Here is a 15,759-nt window from a genome sequence, read left to right on the forward strand (position 1 = left end):
GAGCAGAGTGGTTGTGTGTAGCGTGCAGAGAGAGAATAAGTAAGAGAGAGAGAGTGGAGAGAAGAAGAGGAAGGAAGAAGGTTCATTACCATGCATTGATCCTCAGAGAGAGGTGTTGGTTGTAGTGTGGGTTTTGACTCGGGTTGTAAACCCGAGAGGTAATCTTGTATCCCTCTCTTCCTGTGATTTCTTTGTTGTTATTCTCTTTAGCTTTGGACAAGCTATTAGACGTTGTACTCTCTACTCTTATTATAGTGTATTATTCTCTCTGTGCTTCGTGGATGTAGGTTGGGTTGACCGAACCACGTAAACCCTTATATTGTGTTTTGATTATGCCTTTGTTAAATCTTATATTGCTTCCGCGAAAATTTTTGTTACCCGTATTACTCAACAAGTGGTATCAGAGTTAGTTCGTGGAAAGTCATGTCTTCTAAGTCAGTTAGATCCAAGTTTGAGATGGAGAGGTTTGATGACAAAGGAAACTTCTCTTTATGGCAAAGAAGGGTGAAGGCTCTACTTGCACATCAAGGGTTGCACAAGGCTCTTGTCGAGAATGCGAATAAGCCAGAGACTATGACCGATGATGAATGGGATGATCTTGACTTGAGGGTCGCTGGTGTAATTGAGTTGTGTCTATCAGATGAAGTTATGTGTAACGTGATGGAAGAGAGGACAACGGTGAGATTGTAGTTGCGGCTAGAGAGCCTCTATATGACCAAGAACTTGTCCAACAAGTTACACCTCAAGAAACAACTTTATAGTCTTCGTATGAAGAAAGGTACTCTCATTCTTGACCATCTCAGTGTGTTTAATAAGATTATTGCTGGTCTGTTTAGTTTGGATGTTAAACTTGAAGATGAGGATAAAACTTTGTTGTTACTAACCTCATTATCCTCGTCCTATGAGCATCTCGTGACAACCATAATTTATGGAAAAGAAACATTGGATATGGAAGAGGTCACAGATACGCTCATTTCAAATGAAATTAGGAGAAGACCATCACCAAATGAGGATTCTGGTGAAGGATTGATGGTGAGTTCATCCAAAGGCAAGGGTTGGTCAAAGGACATGAAAAATGATCGCAGATATAGGAGCAAGTTCAGGTCAAGGAAGAACATCATTTGCTACAATTGTAAAAAGAAAGGGCACTTTCAGAATCAGTGCAAAGAGCCAAAGAAAAATCAGAAAAAGGGAAAGAGACAGAATCATCAGAAACCAAAGAAGATACCACAGTCACAGTTGAAGGTGAGCTTGTGATTTTGTCTACTACTAATGATCCATGTACCTATGTGTGCCAGGATACATATTGGGTCATAGACACAAGAGCCTCGTACCATGCCACACCACGGAGAGAGTATTTCAGTATATACAGGACTGGTAATTTTGGTGTTGTCCGAATGGAAAACATAGGAAAATTAGAAATTATAGGGATTGGAGATATTCATCTCCGGACTAGTCTTGAGTACATGTTGGTGCTTAAGGATGTCAGACATGTTACAGACTTAAGGCTGAATTTGCTTTCAGTAGGAAAGCTTGATGAAGTGGGCGGAAGTAGTGTTTTCAGCCAAGGACAGTGGAAACTCAGCAGCGGGTCATTGGTTCAGGCCAGAGGAAAGAGGTGTTCTACTCTTTATAAGATGCAAGGCAAGGTATACAAGGGACAGTTGAATATAGCTGAGGACTCTTCTATTGATTTGTGACACAGTCGATTAGACCACATGAGTGAGAAGGGCTTGCAGATTCTTGCTAAGAAGGAGCATCTTCCAGAGTTAAAAGGTACACATCTAAACCTGTGTGTTTATTGCTTAGCTGGTAAGCAACATAGAGTATCTTTTGTTAGAAATTCCTTTCATAGAAAATCTCACATTCTAGAGCGAGTTTATACTGATGTTTGTGGTCCTCTGAGAATAAAAACTGCTAATGGTTTTACTGATGTGAAAACTTTCAGTGATGTATTTTATTTTGTTACTTTTATAGATGACTTCTCCAGGAAAGTTTGGGCATACCCTCTGAAAACCAAGGATCAGGTTCTTGATATATTCAAGCAATTTCATGCTATGGTTGAGAGGAAACAGGAAAACGGTTGAAATGCATTAGGTCAGATAATGGTGGCGAGTACACAGGTCCATTCCATGAATATTATAAAATTCATGGAATTCGCCATGAGTTGACAGTTCTAGGTACCCCTCAGCTTAATGCAGTTGCAGAAAGGATGAACCGTACAATTGCAGAAAAAATCAGGTGTATGCTTGCACAGTCCAAGCTACCAAATAAATTCTGGGGTGAGGCTTTAAGGACAACAGTTGATGTGATCAACTTGTCTCCTGCTCATGCCTTAGCAAATAATGTTGCAGATAGGGTGTGGTCAGGAAAATATGTGTTCTATAAGCACCTGAGAGTATTTGGATGCAGGGCATTTGCACATATTCCCAAGGAGGAAAGGTCCAAGCTTGATGATAAGATGAGGCAATGCATTTTTCTGGGATATGGTGATGCTGAATTCGGCTACAGGCTATGGGATTCAGAGAAGTAGAAGGTATTCAGATCCAAAGACGTGGTATTCTTTGAAGACCAGACACTTGAAGATATCAAGAAAGAGGTGCCAATTCAGACTTCTGCAGGTGGATCTATCCACTTGGATCCAGTTACTGCTCCAGTGGCACAAGTTAAAGGAAGAGCAATGTAGGAAGATGATGCAAAGGCTGATGTTGATTTACCTGCAGGCCATGTTGAGCAGGAAGAAGTTGGAGAACAACCTCCTCTAGAACCCTAGCTGAGAAGATCTTCCAGAGAGTCACAACCTTTCAAAAGGTATTCTCCACATGAGTATGTGATGCTTACTGATGCAGGTGAACCAGAGAGTTACCAGAAAGCACATGAGTGTGAGCAGAAAGAGCAGTGGCTAATAGCTATGCATGATGAGATAGATGCATTGCCTTATGACTTGGTGGAACTACCAAAAGGTAGATAGGCTTTGAAGAACAAGTGGGTTTTCAGGTTGAAGACTCAAGAACAAAGTTTTCAACCAAAGTACAAAGCCAGATTGGTTGTGAAAGGCTTTGGTCAAAAGCAAGGTATTGACTTTGAATAGATTTTCTCTCCTGTTGTTAAAATGTCTTCTATTCGTGTTGCTCTAGGTATTGCTGCTAGCCTGAACTTGAAGATTGAGCAGCTAGATGTGAAGACTGCTTTCCTCCATGATGATTTGGAGGAGGAGATATACATAGAGCAACCAGAAGGCTTCAGAGTCAAAGATAAAGAAAATCTTGTCTGCAGGTTGAAAAAGAGCTTGTATGAGCTGAAGCAAGCTCCAAGACAGTGGTACAAGAAATTTGATTCATTTATGGTTGAAAATGGATACAATAGATCGGCTTCAAATCATTGTGTCTACATAAAATGGTTCGGTGAGAATTTTGTTATTCTCTTATTATATGTTGATGATATGCTTATCCTTGGAAAAGATATGTCTATAATTGACAGGCTCAAGAAGGAACTGAGTAAGACCTTTGCAATGAAGGACATGGGGTCATCAAAGAAAATATTGGGCATGTAGATCTCTCGTGATAGAAAAACCAAGAAGATATGGTTATCACAGGAGAAGTACATCGAGAAGGTGTTGGACAGGTTCAGTATGAACAATGCAAAGACAGTTGGTTTTCCTTTTGCAGGTCACTTTAAGTTGAACTCAAAGCAGAGTCCATCAAGTGACGAGGAGAAGGAGAAAATGAAGAAAGTTCCTTATGCTTCAGCAGTCGAAAGCTTGATGTACGCGATGGTATGTACGAGACCAGACATCGTATATGCAGTAGGTGTTGCTACAGATTTCTTGCAAATCTAGAAAAAAAGCATTGGACAGTAGTAAAGTGGATCTTTAGATATCTTAGAGAGAGCTCCAAATTTTGTTTAAGCTTTGGGGGTAGACCACCTGTCTTGACAGGTTACACAGATGCAGATATGGCTGGAGATATTGATATAAGAAAGTCCACATCAGGTTTTGTACTCACTTTTGCAGGGGGAGTTATATCATGACAATCAAAATTGTAAAGGTGTATTGCTTTGTCTACTACTGAGGCAGAGTACATTGCTCTTACAAAAGCTTGCAAAGAGATGCTATGGATGAAAAGATTCTTGAAGGAGTTGGGTTTAGAGCAAGACAAATACTTGGTGTACTGCGAGAGTCAGAGTGCCATTCATCTCGCCAAGAATCCAAGTTTTTACTCAAAGTCAAAGCATATAGATATCAGGTACCATTGGATCCGAGATGTGTTTGAGAAAAAATTACTTCATCTTGCAAAGATCTCCACAAATGATAATGTTGCAGATATGCTGACAAAGGCCTTATCGATGGAGAAACAAAATACATGTTGCAGCTGGCCGGCATGGACTCCAATTGATTAGTTGAATTGGAGTATCCCCTTGGGTTAGAGGGGGAGATTGTTGGGTCCAACCCTATCCCTCATTAATGGTGTGGGGAAGTGGAATAGCCACCCACTACTTCCCATTAATGCATGAGAAGTTGAAGGGCCAGCCCTAACCCTCCATTAATGATGTGAGGAAGTAGAATAGTCATCCACTTCCCATTAATGTAGAGGAAGTTGAAGGGCCAAAACCCCTTTGGTTTCTCGAATGAGTCTAGAAGGTTTTATGTCATCTATAAATAGGGGTGCAGAGGTTGTGTGGTGGTGGGAGAAGAGCAGAGTGATGTGAGCAGAGTGGCTGTGTGCAACGTGTAGAGAGAGAGAGAGAGAGAGTGGAGAGAAAAAGAGAAAGGAAGAAGGTTTATTACCACGCATTGATCCTCATAGAGAGGTGTTGGTTGTGGTGTGGGTTTTAACTCAGGTTGTGCACCCGAGAGGTAATCTTGTATCCCTCTCTTCCTGTGATTCCTTTGTTGTTATTCTCTTTAGCTTTGGGCAAACTATTGGACGTTGTACTCTCTACATTGTACTATCTACTCTTATTATAGTGGATTATTCTCTCTGTGCCCTGTGGATATAGGTCGGGTTGACCGAACCACGTAAACCCTTGTGTTGTGTTTTGATTGTGCCTTTGTTAAATCTTATATTGCTTCTGTGTGAATTTTTGTTACCCTCATTACTCAACAGTTGTAATGTTTCCACTTCCAGAAACTAGTTACCCTTGCCAAGGGTACAATAGAAGTTTCAAGCGAAAAGGATCCAGAACTGTTTTATCTGGCACACTGTGGTTTTGGAGGACTTGGTGTGGTAGCTGAGGTAACCATCCAATGTGTTGACAGACATCAACTGGTTGAACACACATTTGTCTCAAACATTAAAGAGATAACAAAGAATCACAAGTAATTACTGTTTACATCTGATGAATTGTTTATCATTTTCATTTTGCTGGAAAGAGGATTGCCATGTTTTTGTCAAGCAAATAGGTTTACTTGTATGGACAAATGGTTTGTGAGACATTTGGTTCCAGTGACTGTAGCAGTGTCAAATTCCTATTCAGTTTTTTTTCTGTTTCACTTTTCAGAAAATGGCTAGCAGAGAATAAGCATCTTAAATATTTGTGGATTCCATACACCGACACTGTTGTGGTGGTCCAATACAATTCCCCTTCTAAAAGTAAATTTCCACCAAAGTTTGTCCCCAAGTATGGGAAGGATGAAGCACTGCAACATGTCCGTGATCTATACCTTGAATCATCTAAAAAATACAGGTAAAACCAACTATTCTGATTTCAATTGAAAATGGTAGCTTACTATTCCAAGATTCAGATGGACTTATGTTTTGTCTTGCCCACCGGATTACCTAAGAAAGAAGTGGTTTTTTATTTCCTTAAATTTGTCCCCTCTTTTCCCCCATAACTTGTGAACCGCTCTATAAAAGAATAGCAGCATCAACAATAGTAACAATAATTGCAATGGCAACAAGACAGCAAAAATAAAGATATTGTTAAAATATGGTTGTTTTGTATATATATATATATATATATATATATATATATATATATATATATATATATATATATATATATATATATATCAGGGGTATTTTGGGCATTTCATTTTTTGTAATAGGGTCGGCCGAGTAGGGGCAGTTTTGTAGTTCTGTTTTTATCTTTTTGTTTATTTATTTCAGTTCATGCGACTGTTGGGACAGACCAACTAGTCGTTGGGCTGCTCCCAACGGTTATAAATATGACCATTGGGGGCTAGTCCAACAACTAGTTTGACACCTTCCCTTTTGTGTATGTGTGCTTTTTCTAAGCAATTATTGTGGCTCAATACAAATTATATTTTTATATTGTGATTCTATTGTGATTTTGCGTTTTGTGATTATCTCCATTGTGACATTGTGATTGACCCATTAGTGGTCATTTTGTATTTGTGCTCTCTTGTGGCCCTTAGTGGTATTCTCTTGTATTTGTTGTTGTTTCATTTCAAATATAGCAATGACTACAATGTTTATTATTGTTATTATTCGTAGTAGTAGCAGGACCAGTAATAGCAGCAGCGGCAGTAGTGGTAGTGGTAGTAGCAATAGCAATAGCAGTAGCAGTAGCAGTAGTGTTTCCTATCATCTGTTCCTCTTGTTATATATGTGTACTTCTGAATAGTATGGCATGGCTACTTGCATCTGTTTCTCATGTTATTGTATATACTTATAAATAGTATCGCATGGCTATTTACAGAGTTGGAGAAAATGCAAGTGACAGCCCAGAAAAGGAGGATGAGCATGATGTTAATGAGCTTTCATTTACAGAGCTTCGAGATAAGCTTATTGTACTTTACCCCTTCAACAAGGACTATGTGAGACGAGTGAATCTTGCTGAGGCTGAATACTGGAGGAAGTCAGAGGGTTACAGAGTGGGTTGGAGTGATGAAATTCTTGGATTTGATTGTGGAGGTGATCAGCAGTGGGTCTCAGAGACATGCTTTCCTGTTGGAACACTTTCAAAGCCTAGCATGAAAGATCTTAGCTATATAGAAGTGCTGAAGAAACTCATAGAGAAAGAAGGGGTACCAGCTCCTGCCCCTATTGAGCAGCGTTGGACTGCTAGAAGTAAGAGCAGCATGAGCCCAGCTTCAAGCTTGGCTGAAGATGACATATTCTCCTGGGTTAGTCACTTTGGCAACCTCTATTTTTCTAAGTATTTGTTTTACCCTATTCACAGAACTAGGTCAAGCTTGTTTGCCAGGTTTTCACTTTTCAGTAAGAAATGTTAGTTCATTTGTCTTCCAGTTTATTTTCAATTGTGCATAAGGTCCTCTGAGTTCAGCATGAATCAGTTTGGTGATTCTTCGGTATCCAAAAATCTAGTGACTTTCAAGTTTTTCATTTTTTTATTAGTTCCCATTTAGAGCCAGCCATTTAATAACTCTGCATCAGTAGGATCTATATAATGGTGATGGGTTGTCCCTGCATTTAGAGCCATGCTTTTTTTCTTTTATTTTTTCATAACCTTGTATTTCTTAAGGTAAAACTTAGATATTAAACTCTGTTACTATTTTGATGATTTTACTTTTTAACCTCAAAATAGGAACAATAAAAGAGGATTCAGATAGAGGAAATTTATAACTTCAATATTCACGATGATGCTGTCAGCTATGGCTCGCAAATTCTCTTGTTTCTTTTGTTTTGTAGGTTGGTATAATCATGTACCTGCCGACTATGGACGCATGACAAAGGAAAGAGATAACAGATGAGTTCTTTAAGTACCGTGATTTGACACAAACTGAACTATGGGACAAGTATTATGCATACGAACATTGGGCTAAAATTGAGGTCATCATCAAACTAGCTTGAGTATAGAAATTTTTCTTTGGTTTGGGGCAAGCTGTGGTCAAAAGCTATAGTTGCTTAGTCAACTAATCTTCTATTGAATTTTGAATAAGCTTTGTTCTAATTCTATTGCATCTCATTGCTCATTCCTGGGCCAAGTCCACTGTTATTTCTGTTTTCTAGAGTTCGTGAACTTTGTTCGTTCACTGGACTGTGGAGTATTGAACGATGTCACTTTTCTGTCCTGCCACTTGAAACAAAGCTATTTTGACATTCTTTGCTACATTGCAGGTTACAAGAGACAAAGATGAGCTCCATGAGCTACAAGAAAGGCTCAGGAAACGTTTCACTGTTGATGCCTATAACAAAGTACGCAGCGAGTTGGATCCCAACAGAATTCTTTCCAATGGCACTCTGGAGAAGTTATTCCCATCAGAGCAGCTAGAGAAGTCGACATAAAATTTGTTTGACAGTGTTGATTCTTTGTCAGTGGAGTGGGTGGATTCGTTTACTGTTGCTGCTATCGAGCTCCTCTTCTTTCTGCTAGTCTCCACCCCTCATTGCAGCCATATCTTCATCAAGTAGCGATGGTTGTATGAGTAGCTTTTTCCCAAACTTGAAATCATAATAAGGATCACATATTCACGTCTCTTTGTTCTCCCTGGCAACCGATCTCTCTCTCGTTGTCTCCATTGCCCATTGGCCCTCTGAGGATCTCTTTTCATTCCCTTTAGAGATTTGTTGTGTTTTATCTTTTCTTGTTCATTTTCTATTAGCTACTAGAATTGCTATTCTTGTTTTCTTGGTCGCAGCAGTAAAAAAGAATAAGCAAATTTTGGGATGTTTCACCTCTATTAAATGGCTCCCATATAATTATAATTTGTTATATTTTTTCCAAGGGTGTATGGCAAATTTTAACATGGGATGTCATTTGTGTAAACTGGGTTTATCTTAGTAGTGATGCTTATGGGCCGTACATCTCAAGAAAAATGGAGATTTGTCCATATTGATCCACAGCTGATCATGGTACTACTGCAATTCTATGCAAACATCGGAAGCAGAATTAGTGCTCCAAGGATATGTAGGACTGCTTTATATAGCAGGGCCAGAGGGGTGTGTGAAGACCAGATCAAATCCCGCTGCTGCAAGTGTGTTCGTAGCTTTTCGCTGGTTGGGGCACGTAAAGCAGGGTAGTCGTGAACTCTTCCCAGGTCTATCTCACAGGGGGCAGCCCCATTATGCAACCCAGTTCTCTGCAAGGTTCCTCATCATTTAAAACAAAAAAGAAAAAAAATGGACGGGAGGAATCGACAATGCACGGTTCCCCTATCATCTAGAGTTCTAATGGTAATTCATGTCTGAAACAACCAAATGGGCATTCTTTACTTTTCCAGTTTAAGATCTGGAAGAGTAAGTGTATATGGAACTTACACCTGGTTATTCAAATTCTCAAGGCAGGTTGTGCTGTTTTGGTTTGAGAAGTTGCAGTGAAATCACTTAGGTTTGAGCAGAATTATCGTGATCTTGCTTCTTCTTCTTTTTTTTTCTCTGTAACGCAGAGAGGAGAGAATTCAAATAAAGAAAACTTTAGGACCACTCCTTTACAGAGTGTGTTTGGACTTTGATAATGTGGTATAGTCTCATATTAAAGAATCTCAAGAAAGTTGTGGGCTTTATAACCTACATGAAGATTCTAACACTTGTTCCAAATAACAAGGGAGTAGGATGACTACCATACACGTGTGTGCGCCCGCCGGGCTCAGGTAATTAAAGAGTCATATTTATTCTAAGTCCAATGTCCTTTTTGTCCCGTATTACTTTTTTTATTTGGATTAAAATAAAGAGAAAAAGCAGAATGAATAATGGATCGATCTGTTGGATCGAATGGTAACGGGTCTCTTCCACGTCTTTTGTAACCGTTCAGTGGTTATAAAAAGGGCATGGTTAGAGGGTTACCGCAGATATTCACAGAACGTGAAAGGTTTCTGCTTTTATCTCTCTCTCTCTCTCTCTCTCTCTCTCTCTCTCTCTCTCTCTCTCTCTCTCTCTCTCTCTCTCTCTCTCTCTCCTGCGTTTTTCCAGAAAGAGGTTTTCTGCAACAGCGATTCTAAGAGGTTGTCTTCGAAGGGCGATATACCATCGAAGTGCACCGATCCAGATCGTCGGGGCTATTGTATCCTGAGGGAAGGACGTCGGACCTTTTTTGCACCGTATGTGGGGGCAAATCTTTTCTAAGGGGAGTATTTTCATACGCCTTAGCCTGTTACATAGTATTAACATGTTACTGTTGTTTTTATTATGTTTTGTGCATCTATTTGGTCCTTTGTATTTGTCTGAATTTCGGTATAATATGGAAATCGACATGTCTGCTCCCTGTTTTTGTTTCGATCGACTGTTAATCATGTTTATTGTGTTAATACCTATTTGAATTTATATCATGATGTTGATTGTGAAACGATGTGATCTGAAATATGATCTATCAGTCTTAGAGAAGATTTTAAGCATGTCGACTTCATCTAGTTTTATACCGAAAGTAGACATGTCCGGTATGCCTGAAAAATTTGTCAATTAGAATTTTACTCATTGGCAACAACGTATGAAAATCTAATTCACGACTATAAGCTTGATTTCTGTTCTGGAATTCGAATGCCCTACTATTTCTGAAACCGTACCTGATTCAGCCTCTGTTACTGTGGCAGTAGCATGGAAAGAGAAGGATGGTATATATCGTGGTTGCATTCTGTTGTCCCTATCCAACACTTTGTTCGACGTATACAGTTCCTCCTCTACCACTGCTAAAGCTTTATGGGATCAACTTGACAAAAAGTACAATACCAAAGACCAAGGTCTTGAAAAGTACTCAGCTGCCAAGTTTTTGAAGTACCAGATTGTTGAGGGCAAGTCTGTCACTGAACAGGCACATGAGTTTTTGTTGTTGCTCCATAGTTTGGCTGAGGCTGATATGAAACTTTCTGAGAAGTTTCAAGTAATGACCATCGTGGAAAAATTTTCTAAGTCTTGGGTAGACTTTGGTATGTCTCTCAAGCACCGTAGATGAAAGATCTCTCTGGATGATCTTATGGTAGCCATAGCTATTGAAGAAGAGCATAGGAGTCAGAAACAAGTTGTGATACCATCTGAACAGCTTAAAGTCAATATGATGAGCGGATCTTTTAAAGGCAAGGGTCAAAAATCTAAAACTGCAATGAAAAACCAATTCAAACCTAAGGCCAAAATCCAGAAAAAGACAAAGAGCAAACCGTGTTGAAATTGTGGACAGGTTGAGAACTGGACCAAGAAATGTTCTTCCAAGAAGGCCAAAGCTCATGGGACCACAGATGATACTCCTCAAGTCAACATGGTGACTCAGGTCTCAAGTCAACTTGGTGACTGAGGTCGTTGGTACCAGCACTGAGTATGTCTCTGTTAACCCTCAAATTTATCTTGCTTATGAGCCAATTGGGTGGTTGGTTGACACTGGGTCTAATGTGTACGTATGTGCTGATAAGTTTGTCTTTCTCTCATACCAGGCTGCTAAAGGTAGATTCGTGACTAGGGGCAACTCCACTGCTGCAAAGGTGTTGGGGATTGGACGTGTGGATCTAAAGTTTCCTTCAAGACGAGTTCTTTCTCTACATAGAGTACATCATGTGCCTGTAGTTAGAAGGAATATTTTAAGTGGGTCATGTCTAGTTAGAGAGAGTTATGAATTTAATTTTAAATGTAATAAAGTTGTTATTTTACATTCTGGAACCTTTATTGGCAAGGGGTATTTAGATAATAGTTTGTTTAAACTTCGTGTTGAACATGTTTGTAGTAATAAATTAGAGAATAATGTTTCTTTTTTATTCATTGTCTAATGTTATTTATAACATAGAATCATCTGAATTTAAATAAAGAAAACTAAAAGAAATACATTCTTGAATGTACCTGCAAAACTAAAAAACTTGTTAGTAAAGATATATTGGCTTTTCTAGATTTATCCAGTAATATTTGGAAATTACTATATTTATCTAGATATAAGCCATTTCCATGATTTCCCTGATATAAACATAATGAAATATGAAATAAAACTGAAGAAATAATATAAATAAATAACTTTAAAATTTGGAATTTTGGGAAAATTGACAAAAATACCCCTGAAAACAAGACTACTGGCTTGAAATCAGGATTTTCAGAAAATATTTTGGTAAAATTTTGGATTTAGGGCTCAAAAAGGCTCAAATCAAAACCAAATCGAATATGCAATGTCCTAGCATGATTCTAAACATGAAAAAACCCTAAAAACATGAACTTTTATGAAGAAAATATAAAATATCACAAAAAACATGATTTTGTCAGTGTTTTAGGATCCTCTGGGCACCCTATTTTGAAATTTAATCAATTTGAGCATCAAATGAGTTTTAAAATTGATAATAATCGACACCTGCACTTCTGATAACCCTAAAATTAAATTATAATCATAAAAATTCAATTTTGATATTATTTCAATTCAAAATTTGCATAAAAACTCTAAAATATGCTATATTTACCCACGAACACGTACCTGTCTCAGTGTTAGACCCAAATTAGGGGTCAATTCACTATAGAAATTCATAAAATTTTATAGAGAACTAATAGACAAAACAAAAAAGATTCTCTTTTTTACAAATTGGAAAAATCATCTTCGGTTAGGGAGATATCGCTCCGACAATCTGTACTTGAATTTAACAAATATAAAATCTATCAAAATAGATACTTCTGGTTTTAAATACAGGAAAAAATAACAAACCATATCAAAAAATTATAAAATTTTATCAGTGAATAGAAGATAGATAAATAAAGAGTTTCCTTTTTTATAGATCATCAATCAAATCTCCAGTTAGGGAGATACGATCAACAAAAGTTGATTTAGGGTTTGAATAAAGCATAACGAGTTCTAAGGAGTTGATCCTACTTTATGACAGAGAAAAAATAGCAGACAGTAGCAGAAAAATATAATAAAATTATAAAAAAGAATAGATTCTAATACAAAGCTACTACAATTTACAGATCATGAATCGAATCTCGAATGACAAAAATATCACATCTGCAACTTACACCTGAATATCAATAGCGATTTTAAGTAACAGGAATCACGATTTGACTTTTTATTTTTTTTATAGAATTCCTGAACCCAAAACCTTCTGATTTTTTTACAAAGACTTACTGACAAATCCATGGACTAAACATAAAAAAATCAAAATTTTCTACTGAATATTTAAACATGAAACAACATGATTTCTACAAACCTCGAATCAAAACACACGAAAATCTAATAAAACACTAAAAACAACTAATTTAAACATGAAAACTAATAAAAAATACATGAACAGACTAACAAAACTTAATTTAATGCTAGAATATATGAAATAAATACTAATATAATAAAAATATAAAAATATATATAAGGAATCCATGGATGGAATTGATTTACCCTTTGAAAATATGGATTTAGCCCATTTAACGGGTAAATCGCATATTTCATCAATTAAGAACATAAAAAAATGTATTTATAATGATTTTAATGGATTAAAATCTTAGAAAACATCTCCAAACTGAGTTAGATCATCTTTTTTATTCATTTTTGGGGTTTTTGGATGAGATCCATGGTTAAAAACTATGAACAAAGGGGGCGTCCATAGTGAAATCATGATAAAATCATAAAAAACTAATAAAAATTATGAAATAATGTTATAGAAACTCACCTTGGGGGATGCAATTGCTAAGAAGGAAGGAGAGGTGCTGGAGAGGAAAGAGAAACTCCAAGAATTGATGTGATAGAAGAATAGGGGTCCCCCCCCCCCCTCTTGCTTCTTTAAATAGAAAATTCTAAACCTAATTAGGAAGAATTCTAATTGTTTTAAACTCTTAAAGATAGGTCAAATGGGGGGGGGGGGGGGGGTGAGAGATTACTATCCTACCCCTATAACTAACTACCTAATATGAGTCCTAATTAAACCCTAAAAGATCCCAATGTGGCGCCACCTAGTGTGGGCCCCATTTAGGTTTTTGAAAACCCTAATTTTTAAAGCTTTTAAAAATCAAAGTTAAAAACAAAAGTAAAAATGGAAGTTTTAAAAATAAACTTTGACTCACCTAGACATCTAACCTAAGTAGGACACTGACTAACCCTAGTCTAACCCTGACTTCTTCAAATGTGGTACTACCTCGAGTGGGCCCCACATGAATTTTCAAAAAGAATTTTAAAACTTGAAAATAAGAGGTTTTTCAAAAGATATTCAAAAGTAGACTTTAAATTGAAAGTTTGAAATGACATAGAGTCCTGACTGGGTCAGAACTCTTCCAGATATGGCATCAACTGAGTGGGCCCCACATCAAAGTTTTTGAAAAATTTAAAATAAAGACTAAAAATAGCTTTGAAAAGGGGTTAAAATCAATAGCTGAAATTCAAAGATTTTAAAAATAAAGTTCTAAGCGAACTGAAACTCTGAACCAAAGTCATGAACCAATTAGGACTCTGAGATTTTAGAATTTTGAAAGCCAAATGATAAAGTTTTTGAATGATTTTATCAGAATTGGTAAAATAAGTCAGAAAATACAACCAAAGTTAGAGTTCTAACTCAATCAGAATTCTGAAATAGAGTCCTGAATCAACTGAAATTCCATAAAATGACCTAATTATTTTAAAAAACAAGTTAAGAAGGTGAAAATGGAGGTAAAACAAGATTCAGAATAGAGTTCTAATCAGATTAGGACTCTGAGACAGAGTCTTGATCGAACTAAAACTCTAGAATTTGAGTCTTTTCTAAAAAACAGATGAAAGCTTTTGCAAAAGCAGTGAAAATAGCAACGAACTGTGAAATCAAGACAGAGTCCTAATCCAACTGGGACTCTAGGAGCAGAGTCCTAATTTTCCTAGGACTCAAAATTCTGGATTTTCTAAGAAAATAGATGAGAAGATTTTGGAAAATAGGTGAAAATGAGGTAAATATTGAAGTCAGGTTAGAGTTCTGGTACAATCAGGACTCTAAAAAAGAGTCCTAATTCGATTAGAACTCTGAGAATTTCGGTTTTTTGCAAAGCAAATGATGAGATTTTAAAAAGAACTTTTGAAAACCAGTAAAAATGAAGTGAGAAAATGAACTCAGGATAGAGTCTTGATTCGATCAGGACCCTGGGATAGAGTCCTGATTCGATCAGGTCTCTATAATAAAATCCTAGAATTTTGGAACCATGTGATAGAAGTGTAGCAAATTTGAAATTTGGAAAGATAAATAAAGAGATTTTGGAAAGATTCTCTCAAAAATGAAATCAGGGTCAGAGTCCTGATCCAACTGGGACTCTTCGAACAGAGTCCTGGTTTAACAAAAACTCTGAGTTTTTTACTTCTCTTTGAGAGATTTTGAAAGATTTGGTTCAAAACAGGCAGAATGGCGGTAAAAGATAGAGTCATAATCTGATTGAAACTCTGGAAAAAGAATCCTGGTCCAATTAGAACTCTAGAATTTTGGCTAAAATAGAAGGTTTTAAAAATTAGGCGAGGGGGTTTTGAAAACAAATGAAGAACAGGAGTAAAGGGTGAAATCGGGATAGAACCCTGATTCGATTAGGATTATGGGAAAGAGTCCTAATTCGACTTTCACTCTAGAATTTTGGCCAAAATAAAATATTTTGAAAGGTTTTCTCAAAAATATGTAAAATGGTAGTAAAAGGTAGAATTCTGATCCGATTGGGACTCTGAAAAAAGAGTCCTGGTCCAATTAGGACTCTGAAAAAAGAGTCTTGATCGGATTGGGATTATGAGATTTTGGCCAAAAATGATATGAATGGGCAAGGGATATGACTATATCTGGTTTAAAATCAAAATGGAGTTTTAAAAAGATGAAAAGACAGAGTTTTGATCCAACTAGGACTCTAAAATTTTTGAAAATTTTTGATAAATAAAGGAATCCAGAAGCAACACCACCTAAGTGGGTCTCATCTGAGGATTAAAATCAATTGAAATTGAGTTTAAAACCAATCCAGA

The 15,759-nt window shown here is 37.1% G+C and overlaps 1 pseudogene; it reads left to right on the forward strand.

Annotated features, from left to right (window-relative positions):
• The first annotated feature begins 456 nt into the window (after positions 1-456).
• Positions 457-8,210, forward strand: LOC149821196 (L-galactono-1,4-lactone dehydrogenase 1, mitochondrial-like; annotated as a pseudogene).
• The last annotated feature ends 7,549 nt before the right edge of the window (positions 8,211-15,759 follow it).

The sequence above is a fragment of the Nuphar pumila genome, chromosome 12, assembly GCF_984573655.1.
Source record: "Nuphar pumila chromosome 12, dmNupPumi1.hap1.1, whole genome shotgun sequence".
NCBI classification, from domain to species: Eukaryota; Viridiplantae; Streptophyta; class Magnoliopsida; order Nymphaeales; family Nymphaeaceae; genus Nuphar; species Nuphar pumila.